This window comes from Leopardus geoffroyi, chromosome E3, assembly GCF_018350155.1.
Source record: "Leopardus geoffroyi isolate Oge1 chromosome E3, O.geoffroyi_Oge1_pat1.0, whole genome shotgun sequence".
NCBI lineage: Eukaryota > Metazoa > Chordata > Mammalia > Carnivora > Felidae > Leopardus > Leopardus geoffroyi.
Genome location: NC_059340.1, coordinates 14,323,148 through 14,346,810, shown reverse-complemented (window position 1 = coordinate 14,346,810; position 23,663 = coordinate 14,323,148). Strand labels below are relative to the sequence as shown.

The following is a 23,663-nucleotide window of genomic DNA, read 5'->3' as shown; positions in this document are numbered from 1 at the left end:
CCCACCCACAGAGGACAGATTTCAACCTGACAGCAGTAGGGATACAGTACATGTTTCTCACAGGGGAACAGCAGGCCCGTCCCTGTTTTAGAAAGAGGAGGTTGCTGGAAAATCCCACGTGGGTGGAAACAGGGGACTCCATGAGGGCAGGCAATGGGCACAGAAAGTAGGTATTGCCGGCAGACAGCCTGAGGGTGCCCAGAGGGAACTCCTGGATGAACTGGATGTGGAACAGAGTACAGGGGTGGAGACACACGATTCCTGACCCCTCAGCACCACACATAATTACGGCCATGAAAGCCGCCTACCCTTTGAGCATTACTTGAGCAACATTCCTTGGGGTTCTGACAAGTACTGTTTCCACTTATTATTTTGTTAGCAGCTTTTAAGGATTTTCTTGGTGTTCTCCTTTGACCAACGATGCTGTATTTGGGGCATCTTTAAACACTACATGTTTTAAAGCTTATTTATTTATTTGAGAGAGAGAGAGAGAGAGAGAGAGAGAACGTGTAAGCAGGGGAGGGGCAGAGAGACAGGGAGAGACAATCCTAAGCAGGTTTCACACTGTCAGCATGGAGCCTGACATGGGGCTCGATCCCATGAACTGTGAGATCATGATCTGAGCTGAAATCAAGAGCCGGATGCTTAACTGACTGAGCCACCCAGGTGCCCAGAGAAGGCCAACACTTCTTTCCTCCCGTGCTCTTTTCATTTAATCCCATGTTACCAATTTCTGGTTTGATGATATTGTGATCAGAGAGCCAGATCTGAAACATTTGTGCTTTTTAAGATCTATGACAATTTTGCAGGCTAGGATACGATCAATTTTTTTGTGACGGATTCACGGGCATTTGAAAAGAAGTTCCATTCTCCTTCTCGGAGGTACTCAAGTTCTAAAAATATTTACCTTTATAATTATGTGTGTTCATTTGCTCATTCATCATGTAATTGATGAGTAAGTGTTTGTTAAATATGATTAAGTCTAACTAATTATACCTTTCCTATCAGCTATATAATTTCTTCCTGAAGGCTCTGGCTACTCACAAAGGGACATCTGTGTCGCCACTCCTCCTGCTTCAGGCCTGCTGGTACCTGACCACTCCTCAAATGCTCACTCACTCCGCATCCATAATATCCTTAGGCGAGCCCAGGCAGAAAATTCAGAACAGGCGAACCAATGTCAGCCACAGATATGGAATGGTAATGAAGGCCCTGGAGGCGAGGAGTTAGATAGGTGGCTTTGATCAGGAAGAATAAAGGATGTCCAAGAACTATATATACACAGTTGGGTCAAAAAATGAGATGGTGTTTGGTGTGGACCCAGGCAGGTAGTGTAAAAACACCAGGCAGAGTTTGGGTCCCTTCTGTGGTTATAGCGGATGGGCTCAAATTATGGGACTGTTCTTGGAGACTTCATTATTTTGATGCTGTATCTGTGTAGCTCTTTCCCTTTAATGTCGGATTTGACAAAGGTTATTGTGACAGCGACATTTCCCGCTTGTTGACTCTCCGTGTGCCCGCCTTCGGGTCCTGGCCTCCCTACAGTGAGATGAATAAATCACTGTGATTCCAATGAGCGGTAGGTGCAAACAGCAGGCATCGCACCTGGGCCAAAGCATTTAGGAACACAATCGGCACAAATGTCTCCAGTTTCTCTCTTCTCTGCTGCAGTGACCTGGAAGCCAGTTCCAGATGGTGCAACGATAAGATGACCACGTAACTTAATGCACTCACATGCACATTTCAGGGAGCCAAAGAGGCACTTGCCATAATCATGCCTACATGACTACAGGATTTTCCCGGAGACGCGGTACTGTGGGTGTCCTGGTTGGAAGCAGACTGGGTTCCTAAATGATCCCTTGAAGGCGACTTTCGTGGAGAGTGTCAAAGCTCTTTCTGGACTTTTTATGAGACAAAATTTTTAGGTATTAAAGCAACTCAAGATTCAGGGTGAAGTTGTTACCACCGCAGAGCTTATCCTGCCCTGACTAACACAGTTCTTTGGGAAGGATCGGTGTGGCTCCCAGCGTGTTGACCATCAACAAGGACTGAAGGGCTTTTGTTTGCACTTGGTTGGCTCTGTCGAGAAAGCACTAGAGGAAGGGTGAAATTGAACAGATGGGAGGAGATTCTTCTCGCCCTCTTTTCCTTGGAGAGGTTTCTTTCTCTTTTTCTTTGGGCACTCCTATTCTTCGTCGATTACACCTCTATGTCAGTTGTCTTTTCCCACAATCCTTCGGAAATCTTTCTTGTTTATCTATTTATCTTCTTCAGGGCCCTTTAAAATTTTTTTAGTGCACCCCCCAAAAATAGTTCATGGTCTCTTAGAGTCTTAATTCCATTTTCTTATGGTGTACCACCCTGTCTATGATTAACAGATATAAATCCCCCCTCTACCTTGTTGAGAACGTGTAATAATTGATTTCTAACTTTTCCATTGGTCTCAAGTAAGAAATTATTCCGGTGCAACTTTATGCTCTAATGAGTTTATTCTTTTGTGTTACAAAATATTTCCAGGGCTTTCGATGTTTTTTATTTTTTGTTTTTGTTTTGTTTTGGTTTTGTGTGTGTGTGTGTGTGTGTGTGTGTGTGTGTGTGTTCACATACCTTCTTGAGTTCATGAATTGATGATAACACCCTTTTATTCCTCGGGCAGTACTGGAAGCATTTTTTTTAAGTAAGTTTCATGCCCAGTGCAGACCCTAACGCGGGGCTTGCACTCACCACCCTGAGATCAAGACCTGAGCTGAGATCAAGAGTCAGACACTTAATCGACTGAACCAGCCAGGCACCCCGGTACCGGAAGCATTTTTCATAAGCTTGTCATCCTATCACAGTCTTGGTGACATCAGCTTGTATTTTAATAAGACATCCAAGTTGAGGAGCAGACCCTGTGGGTATGGGCCATTTATTTCTGACCACCAAGTAATTTTGTTGCTTTGCCCTCCCCCCACCTATTTCAAGTTCACCATACTCTCCATCGACACTGCTTGTGGTTTCTTGAGTGTATCAGTCTATTTCACCCTATCGTAGAGACCTGTGATCTAAGATTATAAATCAAGATGGGATCTGTGTGTGCATGCGTGCGCGCGTGTGTGTGTGTGTGTGAATGAGGGTTACAATGGCTAAAGCTAATTGAAGTAAACTCAGCCGAGCCAAGGATCTCCTAAGAAATATTCACCAATCTTACGACCATGTACATAAAGGCAGGACAGGGGATCATGAGGGTGGGTGTCAGGCCAACTGAGAGATGAGACTCCATAAGCAGACCACCAGGACACCACAAGACTTCCTTCAGAAACCGTACGAAAATAGACATGTATCACGACCGCCATGAGATGAGATCAGAGGCTATAAAAGATCAATGAAAAGAGGACATCCCCATGGGGGAAGGAGATGAGAGAAAGGACAATTTCACGAAAAGATAATATTGCTGAGAACTGTGGAGCCTCCTTTACTCTCTTCATACTAAGCGCTGGCCACCTGAGCGCACGGGCCACAAATGGTGACAGGTTTGGAATGGGGTGAGTGACGTGTGAAGGACTGTGTACCATTAGTTGCAGCCCATAAACATTTAAATTGGGAAACGCTTCCAATGTGATTTATACCAACGGGCCTCCCTTGGTCTTGGAATGTTTCCCTTAGGCGGAAGGGATTTCACCTTCCTCGGCACGTGTCCTTTCCTTCTCCTGGAACACCGTTACTCATGTGTGACTTTCAAGGCGTCCTCAGAAGCGCCTCCAGATCCTCCAGCCTTGGAAGTCTCTCCCGTAATCCCAATGATTCCCGGCACAGCTGTATTCTCGTGCTCATCGGGCCCTGTTGTAACTACGGGCGTCTTCTTTTTCTTCCTTGAAAACAGGACCTATGCCTTCTTCATGTGTATATCCCCCAAACTCAGTGCTCTGCTCGAAACCTTAGTAGAACCTCTTCCGCTCTGTCAAGAGTGAAGAAATAAATGGGTAAGGGAATGAATAAGAATGTTGGCACACGGGCGGTCGTCCTGAAGTTTACCTATACAGTGCCAAAGCAGGAGTCAAGTCTGGGCGTGAAGATTGGGGAGAGCTTCCTAGGTATCCCTGATTCATGTCTTGCCAGTGTAGCTTCCGTGATTCATTCGGAAGGGAATTCTCCCAAGCATCCCTTTGCCTGTTGAGAAAACAAGCGGGTTTATCCACTCCATCCACGGCGGGATGTGATCTTGGGTTTTAAGCATAACTTCGAGAACGGGGAACAGGCTGTGCTCTTTGTCCCCACCCCGGTCCCGCTCTTCGCCACATATGAAGAGTCAGCTTCTTCTCTGGGCAACACAAGAGGAGAAGATCCCGGCCAGTAGGATCTTGAAGCGTGAGATTCAAGGAACCAGGGAGGAACTGGGTGTGTTTACCTACATACTCTCTTCCTCCGGCAGTAAAGACTAAAGGGGGCGGAAAGGGGAAGGAGGGGAAGCACGCCTTTGGGTTGAATCAGCCTGAGGAATTTTGCGCAGAAGGGGAATTGAACTCGTCTGCCAGAGTGGCAACGGGCAGCATCAGTACCGCTGCATGAGAGCCACAGGCAGACGTCCTGCTGACACGACAGTGCCATAGACCATAAGGCGATATTGCACAGTGGTTCATTAGGCCTTGGGGTCAGGCTTCCCGTGGCCAAGACCCGGCTCCTGCATTTGCCAGCTCTGTGACTTCCCCTTCTCTGCAATGGTGATCGCGATAACAGCTCGCCGGGCAGTTCTAGGAATGAAGTAAGGTCGCAAGAACTTAGCGATAGGGCCTGGTCAGCGCTCTACGATGCAGGCTGCTAAAAACACGACTTCCAGGGGGTCCGAGTGGTTCAGCAGTAGGACGGGTGCTAGGTGGCAAGCCACCTCGTCGTCAGAGGGATTCAGGCACAGGCTGGCTGCCACCTGACCCGGTTCATGCTCCCATCACAGCAACCTTGAGGTCCCTCCCGACAGAACTCGACGGTGGATCCGGGAGCCCGCCAGTGACCTGGGGACACCTCCCCTCCAACGTGCCCGCAGCTGCTCTGGACCCTTAACAGCTGCAGAGAAAGAGGCAGGAGCGGGCTGTAATCTGCGTGCAAGAACTATTTTGGAGAGAACGACACGTAGAGTCAATTATCATAATTCCATTCCTAATTTGAAATGCTCCAATTACTCTCCGTTACCGTAACTTTTCAAAGTTGAAACACCCAAGAGGCAGCTTCTACCACCTTCGACGAGCAAAGGAGGGTCAGTCTGTTTTGAGGTACGTCCTGGGGGCTTGGAGCTGCCTCCCCGGCAATGGGACCTTCAAACTGGAACCTAAAACCCTTTCTCAGCATAGAGTGAGGATAAAAGAGCTAAAATTCCAACTCGGAGAAGACAGCAATATTTGCCAAAGAGAGAGAGAGAGAGAGAGAGAGAGAGAGAGAGCGAGCATGAAATAGTGTTATTTCTCTGTGTAGATATACAGCTTGGGAGGAAAATACTCTATGCATTTTTTTTTTTTTTTTTTAAATCAGGGATGCTCGCAAAATTCCTTTCCTAAAGATCACGAGCTTAGGACAAGAGCGAGCTCAGTTGAGACAGGCCCCAGAGGGAAGTCAGGAGCCATAGTGATTTACTTGGCGGGTGGGAAAAGAAGCGGCCAAGGCCAGCCTTGCATGGGTCGGCTGGAAAGAATTCAGCGGCCCGGCCCCGCCCACTCCAAACCCACAATGCAGCCACTGAGGCGGAGAGAGACAGAAGGCAGAAGAACCCGGAGAAGGTTGTATTAAGGATTTCACTGAACTCTGAGGCTGCTTCGCTAGCATGCCTCTTGGACTCTTGGCTCCCTCCCTCCCTCCTGGTCTAACCTCTCAATTTTCCATTTTCTGCCCACTCCTTCCCTGCTACCTTGCCTCCCTCTGCTCCCTTCCCAGCCCCCAGGGACTCTCTGGTCCCCCCACGTTCCTGAAAACCCCTCTGATGGGCTTTCGAGGTCATGGTCCTCCACCCCCGGGTTGGCCCTGGCCCACTGCGGTAGAGGGCAGGGTCTCTGGACGCTGTTTATTGTGAATCTGAGTGTGCCTCAGTTTCTCAGCTACGTCAGGGTGCTGCCGTGCACGCTCAAACCACTCGGCCCCATGCGTGGCACGTGATCAGTGATTACTGTTAGCCTTTGCTGTTAGTGATTACTTGGCCCTTCCTGCCGGGCCCTCTGGCTCCCCATTTCGGCCAGGTTTCCGGCTTCCTGGAAAAAAAAACCGTTCTCCCTTGGTCGAGAGCAGTGTTTCTCAATTTTGTTTTTTATTACTGCCCTCCCAAGAAGCCTTCTTAGACATGTTTTGTTTTCAATTGCCTTCCTCTCCCATGCAATTTTAATACCACGGGTACACTATATATCTGTTCACGTACGGTGGCCCTTTGGAGGGCTGTAAACCACTGTCATGTCGACGATTTTCACTCCTCAAGAACCTCCGCTTTTATCACCCGGGGAGCATTTTACCCCGTTGAGAAGGCATGGTCTAAATCAGTGCTTCTCCACCGAGGGCCAGCTCTGATCCCCGCCCCTCCCCACCAGGGACACTCGGCGATACCTGAAGATGTTTTTGGTCATCACAACGTGGCAGTGGTGGTGGGCACCATGGGCATCTGGTGGGCAAAGGCTGGGAATGCTGCCACACATCGTACAACACCAGGACGCCCCCTCCCCCCACAACAAGGAATGGCTCAGCCCAAATCGTCACTAGTGTCTACGCGAGAAATTCTGCTCTAATGGATGACCCTAGGAGCTCGATCAGGCAGAAGAAATATCACGGGTTTAAATTTCCACTGGCCACGGAGCCCCAAATTCTGGCCACTCCTGCCCAAGCCCTTGTCCCCCAGAGACTCAAGGGTCCGACCGCCACAGCGTGGCCTTGACCCGTTAAATATAAGAAAACAAAACCCCTATACACATTTGGTCAGGGCTTTCCCGATGTGATCAGACCAGCCTGCCTCCTCTTAACCCCGTCTCTACTCAAGTCTGTTACAGACCATGTGATTCTTCCTTCAGGGACTTCTCATTAACTCTAGACAAAGTCCCCAGTGAGCCAGGTGGCCTAGGAGACCGTGTAAGACCTGGCCCCTTCCTGCCTTTCCAAACTCGTCTCTGTCAACGTGATCCGTCTGCTCAGCCATGCAGGTTTTCCCCAGGGGCTGGAACCCAACGATTCCATTTGTCTCTGGAGATGTTATCCATCCTGCTCTTTGTCCGGATCACTCTTGGATGCTCCCTGCTGTTCCCTTGCCCCTTCAGGTCTTTTACAATACCACTCCTGAGAGAGGACCTCCCCACCCACAAATGTCCCCAGCACACCACCTTACCCCCCGTCCTTTCTTATCCTGCTCAATTCTCTTCCTTCACATAATTTACCCCAATGCATTACCAGCTATTTGCGCATGCCTCCTTACTTAACGCCTGATCCCCCAACCAGACCATCAACTCTACAACGTGGGAGACCTCCCCATACCCCAGGCCAGCACACAGGAGACGCTTACTAAGTATTTGTTGACTGGCTGAACTATAGGCATTTCCATAGGATTCTGTTCACCTCTCACTGCGTGCGAAAACATTTCTAGAAAGTGGGTTGAGGCACCTCGCTTCTGCAGAGGTATCTCCTAGGACTTTCTGCCTTACATCTACTAAATTAAAAAAGAAGAAGAAAGGCTCCAAACAAACCCAAAAGTCACCCTGGAAACAAAAAACCCCTCCCACCCACTGCAGACAAACGATAAACACAGCTGGTGTATCTTCACATGTGTGAGATCAACAGATACGTTCCGTGTTATCCATATCCCTGCTGACTGAGAAAAGCCAGTGGTCAACTGCAGGACGTCAAGGACCCACTTTGCCGTTGCTGAGGGCGTCAACCAATATCTGGCAGAGAGACCCACCTCTTCTAGAACGTGGACTGTTTCTGCCTTCTGAATTAGAAAACTACATCTCCCTCAGAGTAAGAAATGAGCCCAGGGCGCTAATACAGCTGAGTGTAGGAGACCCACAGGCTCCACCTTGTCATGCGAGGTGATCATGCAGCAACGGGTGTCGGGGGTGGGGGGGCTGACAATGGGGACCCCTTTCGGTCTCCTTGTTCCCCCACATTCTGCTTCCACGTGATGTACAGCAGTAAATCACATCTGGCCTTAGGGGCACGTCTGTCGTGGCCCATCACTAGGACTCCTCTGGGCCGGCAACCTTCTTCTCTGCAGACACAGGGCTTGCCACAAAATTTAGCTCGCTTTCTTGCACACAGGACCCCGAACATGTTTACTGGACAGAATTTAGTTCCTTCTCTGGTGGGGGACCAGACCATGGTTGCAAGGACCGAACGTGGCAGCACAGACATGCCATAAAGGAGATGGCAGAATCAAAAAGCCAAGGGAAGAAGGAGAGACGGTCCCTGCCTCTGCCCTTCGATGGGGCTGTCTAATCCACGCAGGCTGTGGGGTAGAACCTTCTCTAATGTACAGGCTGTATTTTCCACAAATGCTATACCTGTCTATCCCATTCCACACGCACTTTTGGAACGTGACCTGGACATCCTGCCCATCAAGAAGCGGGGTCTTCTCTTCTTGAGCCCAGGGCTTCCCCGAATGGAAACTACGATAGAAATGACACTACGTGATTTCGGTGGCAAGGTCATAAAAGGTGATACAACTTCCACCTGGCTCTTTAAAGATGCTCTTGGAACCCAGCACCACGATGTCAAATGGCCCAGAGGAGCCCATCCAAGAGACCACCCGGAGAAGCCACGTGGAGGTGTTCTACATGACAGCCAAGCTCAGGTTTTAGGTGACAACCAATATCAGCTGCCAGACATGTTAGTGAACATTCCAGATGATTCCAACTCTCATCCTTTAAATCCTTCCAGCAGATGCCCCAACCATCCCGGAACAGAGACAAACTATCCCCACTCTAATTAGTTTCCTTGGATTGCTGTAACAAAGACCTCAAACTGGTGGCTGAAAACAAAAGAAATACGTTGACTCATAGTTCTCTTCCGAATGAGGTCATTTCGTAGGTACTGGGAGTTATGACTTCAACATATCTTTTGCGGGGGGGGGGGGCACAATTCATACCCTGTGTGTCGCTGGATACTCTTCTGGATACCCAGAAGAGATAATAAAATGACTGTTGTTATTTTAAGCCATTTATTTTGGGGCTGTTGGTCATACACTTAGAACTTGAACATCAACCAATTCCCTCCAACCCATCTACCTCTTCTGCCTTCTGGTTCTCAAGAAATTGTGTGTCCCACTTTCCCCCCGGGTGCAGATCTCTTCCCATCTCAACAGCTTTCCTAGAGTTTGTCATGGCTGCTGGGTCTCTTTAAGTAGGCTGAGCATCTTCAGAGCACATCCCCACCCCTCAGAGCAAGCTTCAAAGCTGCCCCTGTGCCCTCTAACGCTGGCAGCCACCCTAATTTGTTCCAGACCCGCGGCATGCCTCTAGGATGACTCTCCCTTGATAACTTCCCCCAAAAAAGAGCTCCGAATTTATCACATCCATTCCAAGCCCGAAGAACTGGCTGATTTTCTGGGTGAGAAAAAAAAAAAGGACAACTTTGGGGGAAAAAAGAGAAGATGATAGCTCTTCCCTGAATGTGCACACTCCTCTTACCTCTTTTACATCAACTGGATGGACCTTTATCATTTCCTACCTGGGTGTCCTTGTGGGGGGCGGGGGGGAATGGAGTTGGAATGCACCTCAAAAAGGTTTAGAAGAGTCTAAATGCAAATTTTGAAAAGTATGCGAGGTTTTAATTCTTTCTATTCCTGTCGCATAGAGGAAGCACGGAGTTGCATTTCTAAGCTTGAGTATTTTAAAATTTATGGAGTTGTCAAATGCACAATATATTTCCCATTTAGATTTTCAAAAGGAGAGAGAATTAATTACAAAATAGTCCAATGGGAAGCCATTTCATACTCTGTGAAGCAGACAGTGGCTACATGTGGCTGTCAGCTAGAAGTGCCCACACACGGGCAAAGGGACAGGCAGTGGCTGCAAAGTTGAGGGTCCCAATTGGCAAATCCATCCACCCTATTTCCACTTAGGCTTCTTTTCCCCAAACGAAGTCATTTAAATAAGAGCTTCCGCAATAATACAGGCCATTTGCATATGCAAAGTTTTCTTGCTGAGCCAGACTGGCGTGTAACGCTTAGGATAAACGACCTTCTAGGAAAAATGGTTTCGATTAGGGAGAGCCCCCAGCACAAACCTTCCAGAGTCAGAATATGATCAAGAGAGGTCAGAGAGGCTTTCATGCCTGAATCTGGATTCCTCAGTGGGGACAACAGCTCAGGGATGAGTTGCCTTATCCTGAGGACCTTTTAAGTGCAGCCAGCCCACCCAAGCACCATACTGCAGAATGCACGGGAAAGCCCTCCCAGGGCACCAGATCTCACCTGCCTCCGGCAGTCCTCCAGGATTTCTCTGTGCATCGCTTGCCCCATCCATCATTTCTCTCTCTGGTCTTTCTGGAACTCCAGTTCTCTGGCTACAAACTCCAGCCCTGATTCCTGCTCACATCCCCTACCTCAACATTTTAGTGAGTATTCAGGCTCTCTTCCCAGTGCCTACTTTCCTGGTCCTGGAAGCAGCCAGATTTTCAGGCCCAAACAGCCTTGGTCCCAGGCAACTGACAAAAGGATGCCCCCGCTTGGCATCCTATCAAGGGAAAAAGGGATGAAACATGGGACATTTCCTAGACAAGCTCTTGTAGATGGATAATGTGGGTCTGCCTAACAGGCCATCCACAGGGCAGCAAATCCCTAAAAAGCCCCCAACTATTCGACCACTTTCCTGCTGAAGCCTTGAAATGTAAGCATTTGCAGTGGTGCTCTCTCAAGGCCGAAGCACATCACGGTGCCCTGGGTATATTTACAGACATCTCGCCCAACTAGGGGACCCAGAGCTGAATGGAGTGGCTCAGGACCCTAGGACTGGCCCTTGAGCCATGGCATTTAACGAGCCCACATGGTACAGGGAACAAATCAGTGACATCCTACGTCGAATGCGGACAGGTTGATTCCCACCCCCCTTTCTGCGGAAATAATGGAAAGTGGCAACAAACACCCCGGGCCAGGATGCCACTTTCCAGTTCCCTGCCCCGGAGACACAGAGCTATAAATCACCCACATGACTGACGTCCCAACTGGAGAGGATGGTGTAAATTCAGGTTCACATTTATAGAGAATCAAATTATTGCTTTATTCCCAGGGAGATGAATGAGAGTGACAGACTTTTCGGAGTTGTAAAAATAGATGGATGCTTCCTATAAAATAACTCACAGACGCCTACAATAATTTACAATAGATCTGGCAGCCTGGGAGCAGGCAAGTGGAATCTTCGGCAGAATACCACACCATTTTCCAGTGGTAGAGTAAATGGTTTGGCTATTATGATAATACATTTCAGCACAGCAAATATATCTCCCCTTAATAGAAATACATTAGACACCATTTATAAAAATATCAACATCGCGGTTCTGTTTCTCGAACTATAACTTAGACATAAATATAACACAATTTATGGATGAGGAAATCCAATTTCATGCTGTTTCAAACACATTTTTGTTTATTACATAACTACACTTCTCTATATATGAGATAGTGTATCACATGAAATAGATGTATGGGCATGGGGTCTATTTGTGTGTCTACATAGGAATTATGGACATCGTATCGACTACGAACGGAATGACTCTCTGATCCGCACTGTATACGGACAGCATTCTGAGCAGCTACTATATGATGACATCGGGGTATAATCTGCAGCTTTCACGGCTACCCAGAGGGTGGATGGATGAGGCTCTGGATGAATAAACACACCAAGCAACAGGTGAGCAAAGCCACAAAGAGCTCTAAAGTCGGATAGATTGGGGTAGAGTTCTGATTCCTCTATGAGCTGTGAGATCTCAGACCAATTAGTTGGCTTCTGCCCATCCTCGGATCATCTGCAGAACGGAATCGATAATGGCTACTTCCCAGATCTGTCATGAAGACTGACTAACCTGATGTTTATAAAGTGCCTAGCACAGTGTCTGGCCCAGTGTTACGCCAATCGACGGCAGGGATGATTTTTAGGTGCTTCCCTCTCCTATGAAAATGCAATGACATTCGTGGAAACCCATTCTCATCTACTACCCCCTTGCTTATCTTCTCAGGCACCATGAATACAGATTAGCTATGGTGCAAACACGCACCACGCGATGAAGGATACGGAGAAGGCCTGTGGGCTTTTCTCCCTGGTGTCCATTCTGTTCCCTCCCTCCACTCACTGATGACAGTCATGCTCTGTTCCCCCTTTTTAGAGCTCCGGGGGCCCTGTTTTAACCCCGGAATGGGCTATTTCTCCTCTCTGACATAGTTCTCGTATGTGAGGATTTAATTTAGCTTTGACAATCAAGAAGATGCTTTGGGGGGGAGGGGCTCAGTGTGCTTTTTATGCCTGGCAGTTCTTGAATTTTTTTCCCAACGCTCTAGCAATAATAATAATGATGATGACAGTGACAGACCTCCCTTCTCATTGGATCCATAAGCTCAGCCACAAGGAAGGTGGGCTGGGGCAGATGTACTAACAAAATGAATCCACGTGAAGTGGCTGTCCCGACTCGCAGCTCCTCTGGCAGTAAGCGTTGCCGGGCACCAGAACCAGAAAGCCCGAGAGGGTGCTGGAGAGAAATCAGCCCGAACACTGTGTTTGGTGCACGCTGCCGTGACTAGACGCAGGACTGCCAAAATTTCGCAGGGGTGTTTAGAGCGCTTTTATTCTTAACCGTCAAAGCTTGGAAACGACCAAGATGTCTTTCTTGAACAAGTAAACTGTGGTACATCCAGACAATGGACTTCTATTCAGCTCTGAAAATAAATTCCGACTCTACGATTCCAACTGCATGTACTATATGTACAATTCCAACTATATGACATTCTGAAAAAGGCAAAACTATGTACAGAGTAAAAAGATCAGTGGTTGCGAGGGACCGGGGGACAAGGGAATAAAGAGGCAGAGCACGGAAGATTTTTAGGGCAGCGAAAATACTCTGTATGATGCTAAATGATGGATACACGTCATTATACATTTGTCCAAACCCACAAAACGTACACCAAGAGAAAATGATGATATAAACAGCAGATTTTGGGCAATAACGATGTATCAATGTAGGTTCGTCAAGGGTAACGGACGTGCCACTCTGGTGAGGGATATTGAAATGGGAGAGGCTATGTATGTGCGGGGGCAGTGGGTATATGGAAAATCTCTGTACCTCTCTGTCAATTTGACTCTGAGCCTAAAGTTGCTGTAAACAAAATTTTCAAGCCAAAACTTTAGGTCAAATGACTCCAACCAACTGATTTGTCAAGGCTAAAAGAGAAAAGCAAGTGAACTTTACTGCCCATTGCCTTACAGTGCTGACATCCTTTATCAAGAATGTGAAAACAAACCACAAAGAAGTATCAAGTTTCACTCAGTTAACTAGCTAGCTGGCATTCTTATTTTGAAACCATTATTTATACAGTTGTAGAACCATGCAAATAAGAAATTACATGAACAGGAACCAAGTCTTTCAGTAAAAGAGAAGTATAAAAGCAAAGACGCAAAAACCCTGTAATCATAAACTTGAATTAGAAATAGGAGCATGAGGGGCACCTGCATAGCTCAGCCAGTTGAACATATGACTGTTGGTTTTGGCTCAGGTCATGGTCTCGCTGTTTCATGAGTTCAAGCCCCGCATCAGGCTCTGCGCTGGCAGCCCTTTTGGGCTCTCTGTCCCCCTCTCTCCCTCTGCCCCTCCCCAACTTGCATTATCTCTATGTCTCTCAGAATAAATAAATAAACAAAAATTCTTAATATTAGTACAAACTCATGATCTACATTTCTCAGTCTATAAAACTCAATATTGTCTAGCTTTGCTCATTGAAAAGGCAACACAGTGATACTCCAACAGCAATGGGCACCCTGACTAATAGGTTGGATACCAAAGTCTTACTATTTCCCATTGGAAGGAAATAGGGCTTCTTGTAGAAATGGCTGATTCCAGGTCAGGGATGAGAAATATACAAAATGAGACCAAAACTGAGAAAGTTCTGCAAAGTGGGTGTTCAAATCTCTTGCTAATTTTCCCTCACGATTTTTAAGATTTGTCATATAGAATCTGGGTAAAATTCCTTTCTCAGATACACACACTGTGAATATTTTCCCCAGTGTGTGGATTTGTTTACGCATTTAAAAAAAATTTTTTTTAATGTTTATTTTTATTTATTTTTGATACAGAGAGAGACAGAGCATGAACAGGGGAGGGGCAGAGAGAGAGGGAGACACAGAATCCGAAACAGGCTCCAGGCTCCGAGCTGCCAGCACAGAGCCCGATGCGGGGCTCGAACTCACGGACCGTGAGATCATGACCTGAGCCGAAGTCGGACACTTAACCGACCAAGCCACCCAGGCGCCCCTTACACATTTTTAATGGTATGCTTTGATTAGCTGACGTTTTATATTTTGATTAAGTCTCACTAATCACTTAAAAAATTGTTAGTGTCTTTTTGTGTCCAGTCCAAAATAGTATTGCCTACCTCAATATATTCTCTTAGGTTTTCTCCAGGGGTTTTATGGCTCATAGACCTAAATGTAAAAGCTGGAACCATAAAGCTTCTAGAAGAAACAGAGCAGAAAGTGGACAAACTACAGATTGGAGAAAAATATTCAGAGTACGTATATACGAAGTTAGTATCCACTATACATATAATGAACCTCTACAAGTAAACAATAAAATAACACAATGTTTTAAAAATGGCTGAAAGAAGATACACAAATTACCCAAAAGCACAAGAAAAGCTGCTCAGTGTCATCAGCCATGAAGGAAATGTAAATTAAAAACACACTGAGGTATGGCTTCAAACCTACTAAATTTGTTAAAATAAACACTGACACCACCAAATACTGATACAGATGTGACACCCCCGAAACTCTCATACAGGGCTGGTGGGAGTGGTAAATGACACTTTGGAGACCTGTTTGGTGGTTTCTTAAAAAGTTCAATATACATCTTCCCTATATTCTAGCTATTCAATTCCTAGGTATCTCCCCAAGACAAACCAGAACATCTGTCCAAAAATGACTTTCTCATGAATAATCATAACAGATGCAAATTGGAAACCAACCCACTATTCCTCAGAAAACAGGAAGGAAATGAATGAAGAAATTTATCATATATTCACACAGTAGATACCTCTCGGCAATAAGAATGAAGGAGTTGCTGACAAATAAAACGGCGAGGAGGAGTGTTAAAAACTTTACTCGCACTGAAAGAGTAAAGTATGTAAGATACAATCCCCTTTATGTGAAGTTCTCAAGACACAAACAAGTCGCAGAAATCAGAAAATGGTTGCCTGGATGATGCGGCGTAGGGTAGCGGTGGGAAATGATAGGAAAGGGGCAAAGGGGGCCTTTTTCAGGCAATGGGAATGTTCGATATCGGGTTCTGGGAGGTGATTATAGGGAGGTATACAACTGTAACATCTATCACACTGCAGACTAAAAATCTGTGTATTTTGGGGTCACTTGGGTGGCTCAGTTGGTTAAGCCTCCAACTTGGGCTCAGGCCATGATCTCATGGTTCTTAGGTTCGAGCCCCCGTGTCGGGTTCTGTGCTGACAGCTCGGAGCCTGGAGCCTGCTTCGGATTCTGTGTCTCCCTCTCTCTCTGCCCCTCCCCTCTCACACTCTGTCTGTCTGTCTCTCTCTCTCAAAAATAAATAAATATTTTTAAAAATTTGTGTATTTTATTGTATTAAATAATACCTCAACAAAAACATATATATAATGGGGAAACAAATCAATAATGACTGTAATGGATTTAGACACATTATATATATCCATAATATTACTGGGGGAAAAAGACCCCACTGGTCATCTTTGGGGGTTGCTATGGCACCAATTCATTATTCTACAAAATGTTTAAATAAAAGGAATGAATTAAGCATTTACCCTGCCCTTCCTATTTGAACTGTATTTCTGAGTATCCAAATAGTTGATGAGGGAAGGTTCCTTTTAAATAGAATTACAGCTAATAAATGCAGAATTAATGCAGAATTTACAAATCACCATTTTGTAGGCCTTAATGAAATAATGGATCTAGGCAATGATCATTACTGGCTACTAAAACCTTTAGGTGAAAGGTTGATGAGGAACTTTTATAATGGATGAATTAGGTTGACGATACACAAAGCCACTGCTGAAACTCAACATCACAAAATGTGATAAAAACTTGATAAAGTTTAATTTATAAATTAGGCGCAGTGAGAGATTAACAGGAAGAACTACTAATAACTTTAATAATTATGATAATATACTGTAATAAAAGTTATGTGAATGTGGTCTCTCTCAAAATATTTGATCGAATGGCACTCACCCTTCTTTCTTGCGAAGATGTGAGATGATAAGATGCCTACGTGATGAGATGAAGTGAGCTGACCGATGTAGGCACTGTGACATAGCGTTCGGCTACTACTGACCTCCTGATGACGACAAGTCAGGAGAGTCACCTGTTCCCGGACCACAGTTGACCATGAATAACAGAATCCACAGAAAGCGAAACCCCAGTTAAGGGGGGACTACCGCACAGCTTAGAGAAAATGGTGGTCAGAAGGAACACATTAAAGGCAATAAGAAGAATCAATCTTCCAAACCCAGATTGTGCAAAACTTTCCTGGACAAAGGACGTGGTGTCTTCAACAAATGAATGATATGAGAATAATAAAGGTAGGGAATGTTCTAGCAACTGTAAGTGTGTGTGTGTGTGTGTGTGTGTGTGTGTGTGGGCGGGGGGGGAGGGTGGCGGACAGAGACATTCTCAACAGAATGTTGAGAAATATTCTTGAGAAACATGGCCTGGGTATTGAATTTTACTAAATGTAATTTTATGTTGAGCCTGTGATGAAAAAGTTCTTTTTATGTTAAGCAATGCACTCTAAAGTTTTTACAGCTGAATGACAAGACGTCTGGGGATTTGCTTTCAGAAAGCTGAGGGGCAGTAACTGAAAAACACATAGCGAGATGTTGATATTTGTTGAAACTAAATGATTAGTACATTTGGATTCATTAGACTGTGCTATTTTTGTGTATGTTTCAAATTTTCCATAATAAAATCTTGAATTAAAATAAAAGAAATTAACATAAAATGTAATGACTGAGTTCTTCATTCTCCAATTTGTTCTGAGGGGGAAAAAAATAGCAAGAGACAAAATAATCAACACCCCCTCATCCGCTCACGGTTGGATTCCCAGCACATACAAAATTAGCGTTAAAAATGTTTAGCAACTCTATGGAGGCCATTTTCTTCTACAACCGACACCACATTGCTGGCTGTCCTTTGGGAGGTCTCTTGTGTCTACGGCCATACCACCCTGAACGCGCCCGATCTCGTCTGGAAGGTCTCTTGAGGTGTGTGTGCATGTACACGTGGGTGTGTGTTTTCAGCTTTCTACATATATGAGCTTATTTTTCATCTTTAAGGGGATGGTGATACATTTGAATAGACATAGCAGAGTGAGCCTGCTATCTAATGCCATAAACTGCTTAACTTAACTTTCTCTTGCTCTTTCCACGCCCTATAAAGCACAATTCTGCCCCATGGTGAGAATATCACCCAGCAGTGATAAGAGCAAGGTGTCATTGCAGATTTTAAATCTTTACAGGTAGGTGGCTCCTTGGCTGTTGCTCTGATAGTTTGTGGGGGCCTCACCATCTCCTTTTGGGAGGTGCCATAGAAACAAGCATGGTGGGACTGGAGGAGAGCCAGGAAACTCATGTACTTGGGTGAAATTAGAGTATGGAGCAGAGATATAAACGCTCTAAACATCCTGAAAAAACTAAAATCTTTTCCCAAAAATACGCAGTTAAAAAAATCTTTCCATGTGTTTGCTGGCCATCTGTATGTCTTCTTTGGAAAAATGTCTATTCAGGTCCTCTGCCCATTTTTTGATCAGATGATTTGCTTTTTTGGTGTTGACTTGTAGGAGTTCTTTATACATGTTGGGTATTAACCTCTTACTGGATATATCGTTTGAAAATACCTTCTCCCATCTAGTAGGTTCTGGCCATTTATAGCCATATGTAATATTATGCCATGACAAGAGGGAATAATGCTAAGTGAACTCAGTCAGTCAGAGACAGAAAGACAAACACTGTGGGATTTCACGCACATGCAGAATTTAAGAAACAAAACAAAATAAAAAAGAGACAGGGGCGCCTGGGTGGCTCAGCTAAGTGACTAACTTAGTTTCGGCTCAGGTCATGATCTCACGGCACATGAGTTCGAGCCCCTCACTGGGCTCTGTGCTGACAGCATGGAGGCTGCTTGGGATTCTCTCTCTCTCTCTCTCTCTCTCTCTCTCTCTCTCTCCCCTTCCCCTTCTTGCCCATGCACATCTGTGTGTGTGCTCGCTCTCTAAATAAATAAATGAATGAATGAATGAATAAATAAATAAATATTTTTAAAAAATAAAAAAGAGACAAACAGAATACCAGACTCTTAAATATAGAGAACAAACTGGGGGCTGCCAGAGGGGAGGTGGGCAGGGGGATGGGCGAAATAGAGAAAGGGGACCAAGAATATACTTATCGTGATGAGCCCTGAGTAATGTATGGAAATTGTTGAATCATTACACGATACACCTGAAATTAATACGACACTGCATGTTAATTGCATTTCAATAAAAACAACAATAGTAACACACTATTTTCCTAACTCTTCGATAAGCCACTGGCTCAAACCACAAAAGGAGTCACCCTGCCCCGGCTCCTGTAGGTCAGCCCACGCCTGAAGCACCTCACAGACCCCGAGGGCCACAGTGAACACCCCGCACTTGTGCTGGAATCTACCTCCCGCCAACCAACTCACACTCTTGGCTGGGACCCCATCCTACTCCCGCGTTCCCTTTGACATCTCACTACCGGGTCACAGGCCGCTGCGTTTTTAAACCCCCAACGTTTTTAATTTTTTTTTTTTCCAACGTTTATTTATTTTTGGGACAGAGAGAGACAGAGCATGAACGGGGGAGGGGCAGAGAGAGAGGGAGACACAGAATTGGAAACAGGCTCCAGGCTCTGAGCCATCAGCCCAGAGCCCGACGCGGGGCTCGAACTCGCGGACCACGAGATCGTGACCTGGCTGAAGTCGGACGCTTAACCGACTGCGCCACCCAGGCGCCCCCCCCCCCAACGTTTTTAAAATGGAACTCCTCGAGTCTCCACCCGCGGACCTTCCTCTGTGCCAGTGTTCACGACGTGAATCCGCCCAGGTGCCGGGAAACCCGGGAAACCTCCTTCAGGCTCGCCTCTCATTCATTCCTAAGGTTCGGCCACCCACCAGGTGCTGTTATACCTCCCCAGTGGTGCTCAGCTCCCCACCTCCTCTCCATGCCTCCTGTCCCTAGGACCAACTCTGGGTGATGACAGGTGGCCTTCTCTCGCCTGCCATGAGCTCACTCTCCCGGCTTCTCTCCTATTCTGTGCCCCCTTCTTAGTCTCCTTTCCAGCTGCTCCTTTCACGCCTTAAATGTTGAATTTTTTTTTTTTTTCTGGACTTCTGTCCTAACCTTTCTTGTCTTTCTCTATACAACCTCTTCCTTCTAGCGACTTCGAATGTGATCCCTGGACCAAAGATGCCCAGGCACCCCCCCCCCACCCACTCAGGCCTAGGCCTCTCTTCCTTGGCGTGATCCCTACAGAGCCAACAACCTGCTGGATGAACTCGAGAGTTTCAGAAACCGAACAGAACGTACTGCCTTTCTGTTTCTCCCAAACCTCCTCCGGTGGTGTTCCTTATGTCAGAGTAGCAAGGGCATTTCCTGGTTGCTCAAGCTAGTAACGTGGGAGTCAGCCCCACCCCCACACTTTCCGCCATTTCCTTCAGATACTCAGCCCTCCTCATACGCTGTCTCTTCTTTCTGAATCTGCCCATTTCTCTCCCACTGCTCCAACCAACCATAGTCCAAGCTCCCGCACTGAGGCTTTCTTCCTCTGAATCTAACTCAGGTTTACAATCCATTTTCCACACGGCAGTCGTAGTGATCCTTTATTAAAAAAAATAGTTGGGTGGCTCAGTCGGTTAAGCGTCCGGCTTTGCTGAGCTCAGGTCATGATCTCGCGGTTCGTGAGTTCAAGCCCCGCGTCGGGCTCTGTGCTGACAGCTCAGAGCCTGGAGCCTGTTTCAGATTCTGTATCTCCCTCTGTCTTTCTGACCCTCCCCCGTTCATGCTCTGTCTATCTCAAAAATAAATAAACGTTTAAAAAAATAGTTGGATGATGTCACTTCCTTTAAATCTCTTCAAAGGAGCTGGGTGATGGGTACGTGGGACCACACACACACACACACACACGTGTGTGTGTATGTGTATGTATATATATCTTTTTTATTTTTCAAAAACATTTTTTTTTCAAAATGTTCACACTGGTCCTTAAAGAAAAGCCAAATTCTTACTTACAAGAGTATTTCCCTCTCAGGATTCCAAACCTTTGCACATACTACTCTAACTAAAATATCATTTCTCTCTGTTAAGTCACTTAATTGAGGTATGACTGACATATAAAAAGCTGTACACATTTAATGTATACAACTTGATGAGTCTGAAGATATGTATATACCTGTGGAACCATCACCACAACCTATGCTAGAAACATATCACCTCCAAAATTTCCTGCCACATTCTTAATTAATTATTACTAATTAATTACTATTATTAATTCTTATTACTGTTAGTATCATGGTTATCATTTTGTGATAAGAACACTTAAATCAGGGGCACCTGCGTGGCTCAGTCGGTTGAGCACCCAACTCTTGGATTTTGACTCAGGTCATGATCTCACGGTTCACGGGATCGAGCCCCGCATCAGGCTCTGTGCTGACAGTGAGAAGTCTGCTTGAGATTCTCTCTCTCCCTCTCTCTCTGCCCCTCCCCAACTCAGGCACAGGTGTGCTCCCTCTCTCTCAAAATAAATAAACTTAAAATAAAAGAATCCTTGGGGTACCTGGTGGGCTCAGTCAGTTAGGTGTCCAACTCCTGATTTCGGCTCAAGTCAAAATCACAGTTCATGGGATCGAGCCCCACGTGTTGAGCTCTGTGTTCTCTCAAAGTAAATAAACATTTAAAAGATAAAAATAAAGTACACAAGGTAAAAAAAAAAAAAAAGAGAACACTTAAATCATACGATCATCAACAGATGCAGAAAAAGTATCTGACCAAACGCTGTTCATGGTAAAAAATCTAAACACATTAGCTACAGAAGAAACGTGCCTCAACATAATAAAGCCTATATATAATAAGCCCACAGCTAATATCATACTCCATAGTGAAAGGTTGAAGTCTTTTCTTCTAAGGGCAGAAACAAGACAAGTGTGCTTAGTCTCACCTCTCCCATTCAACCACTGAAAGTCCCTGCAAAAGCCATCGGTCAAGAAAAAGAAATACAAGGCATCAAAATTGGAAAGGAGGTAGCGAAAGTTTCTCTGTTTGCAGATGACACAATTTTATGTATAGAAAAAACTAAAGACTCCACCAAAAAAAAAAAAATGTTAGATCTAATCAATCAACTCAGTAAAGTTCTAGGATACAGAATTAACAGGGAAGAATGAGTAGAATTTCTATACACTAACAATGAAATCCAAAAAATATAAACAATCCCATTTGCAATAGCATCAAAAGCAATAAAATACTTAGGAATAATCTTAACCAAGGTGGTGAAAGATCTCCACTCTGAAAACTTTAAGACGCTGAGGAAAGAAATCGATGAAGACACGAATAAATGAAGATATAGCCCCCATTCATGGATTGAAAGAATTAATATTGTTAAATTCTTCATACTGCCAGGGGCACCTGGGTGGCTCAGTTGGTTAAGTGTCTGGCTTCAGTTCAGGTCATGATCTCATGGTTTGTGGGTTCGAGCCCCGTGTCAGGCTCTGTGCTGACAGCTCAGAGCCTGGAGCCTGCTTTGCATTCTCTCTCTCAATCTCTCTCTCTCTCTCTCTGCCCCTCCCCCACTTGTTCTCTCTCTCTCTCTCTCTCTCTCTGTCTCTCTCAAAAATTAATAAACATTAAAAAAAATGTTGTTCATACCGCCAAAAGCCATCTATAGAGTCAATGCAATCCCTATCAAGATTCCAATGGCATTTTTTGCAGAAGTAGAAAAAATCATACTAAAATTTATATGGAACCAAAGACCGCAAACAGCCCAAACAATCCTGAGAAAAAAGTTCAGAGAGAAAGCATCACATTTCCTGACTTCAAGCTATGCTATAAAACTATAGCAGTCAAAACAGTGTGATGCTGGCATAAAAACGGACAGATCATGGAAAAGATCGAGAGCCCAGAAATAAACCCCAACATATATAATGACCTAATATTTGACAAGGGAGCCGAGAATACTCAAAAGAGAAAAGATGGTCTCTTTAAATAAATGGTGCTGGGAAAGTTAGATATTCACATGTCATAAAATGGAACTAGCCACCTGGCTTACACCACTCACAAAAATTAACTGAAGATGTAAGCCTCAGAGCCATGAAACTTCTAGAAGAAAACAGAAGAAAAGCTCTCTGACATGGGTCTTGGTAATGATATTTTGGATTTGACGCTTACAGCACAAGGGACACAATAGAAAATAAAGTGGGGCTACATCAAACCAAAAAGCTTCTGCACAGCAAAATAAACAATCAACAAAGTGAAAAGACAACCTACGGAAGTATTTGCAAACTACATATATGATAAGGGGTTAATATCCAAATTTATAAAGAACTCCCACAATTCAATAATAAAAAAATACATCAATAAATGGCAAAAGGCCCGAACAGACATTTTTCCAAAGAAGATACACGAAAGGCCAACAGGTGCATGAAAGGATGATCAACATCACCCGTCATTCGAGAAATGCAAATCAAACCGCAATGAGCTCTCACCTCCTGCCTGTGAGAACGGCCATCATCAAAAAGACAAGAGATAGCAAGTGTTGGCGAGGATGTGGTGAAAAGGGAAGCCCTGTGCACTCCTGGTAGGAAGGTAAATTGGTGCAGCCACTATGGAAAACAGTATGGAGGATGTTCAAAGAAATGAAGAACAGAATGACCATATGATCCCGGCAATTCCACTTTGGGGAATGTATCCAAATGGAATGAAAACACGAACTTGAAGAGATACATGAACCCTCATGGTCACAGCAGCATTACTTACAACAGCCAAGACGTGGAAACAACCTAAGTATTCATCACCAGATAAATGAATAAAGAAGTTGAGATATATATATATATGGAATATTATTCAGCCATTAAAAAAATAATGTGGAAATCCTGCCATTTGTGTCAACATGGATGGACCTTGAGGGCATTATGCTACATAACGTAAGTCAGACAAAGACTGCATGATCTCATTTATATGCAAAATCTGAAAACAAACAAACAAACAAGCAAACAAACTCTTAGAAAAAGAGATCAGATTTGTGGTTACTAGAGGTAGGGGAAGGGGTGAGGGGGAAAGGTGGTCAAAAGGTACAAACTTCCAATGATACGATAAGTATTGGGGGCGCCTGGGTGGCTCAGTGCATGGGGCATCCGACTTTGGCTCAGGTCATGTCTCAAGGTCCGTGAGTTCAGGCCCCGCATCAGAAATGTGTGCTG

At 45.2% G+C, this 23,663-nt stretch overlaps 1 protein-coding gene and 1 long non-coding RNA gene across 3 annotated transcripts in view; one reads left to right on the top strand and one right to left on the bottom strand.

Moving 5' to 3' along the window:
• GALNT17 (polypeptide N-acetylgalactosaminyltransferase 17) overlaps positions 1-23,663 on the bottom strand; it is a 446,893-nt gene that overhangs the window by 83,847 nt on the left and 339,383 nt on the right. The gene's annotated exons all lie outside the window — the stretch shown is intronic.
• Positions 15,741-18,237, top strand: LOC123589430. Its single transcript, XR_006708336.1, has 2 exons — positions 15,741-17,376; positions 17,431-18,237. It is a non-coding gene; the product is annotated as an uncharacterized LOC123589430 (long non-coding RNA).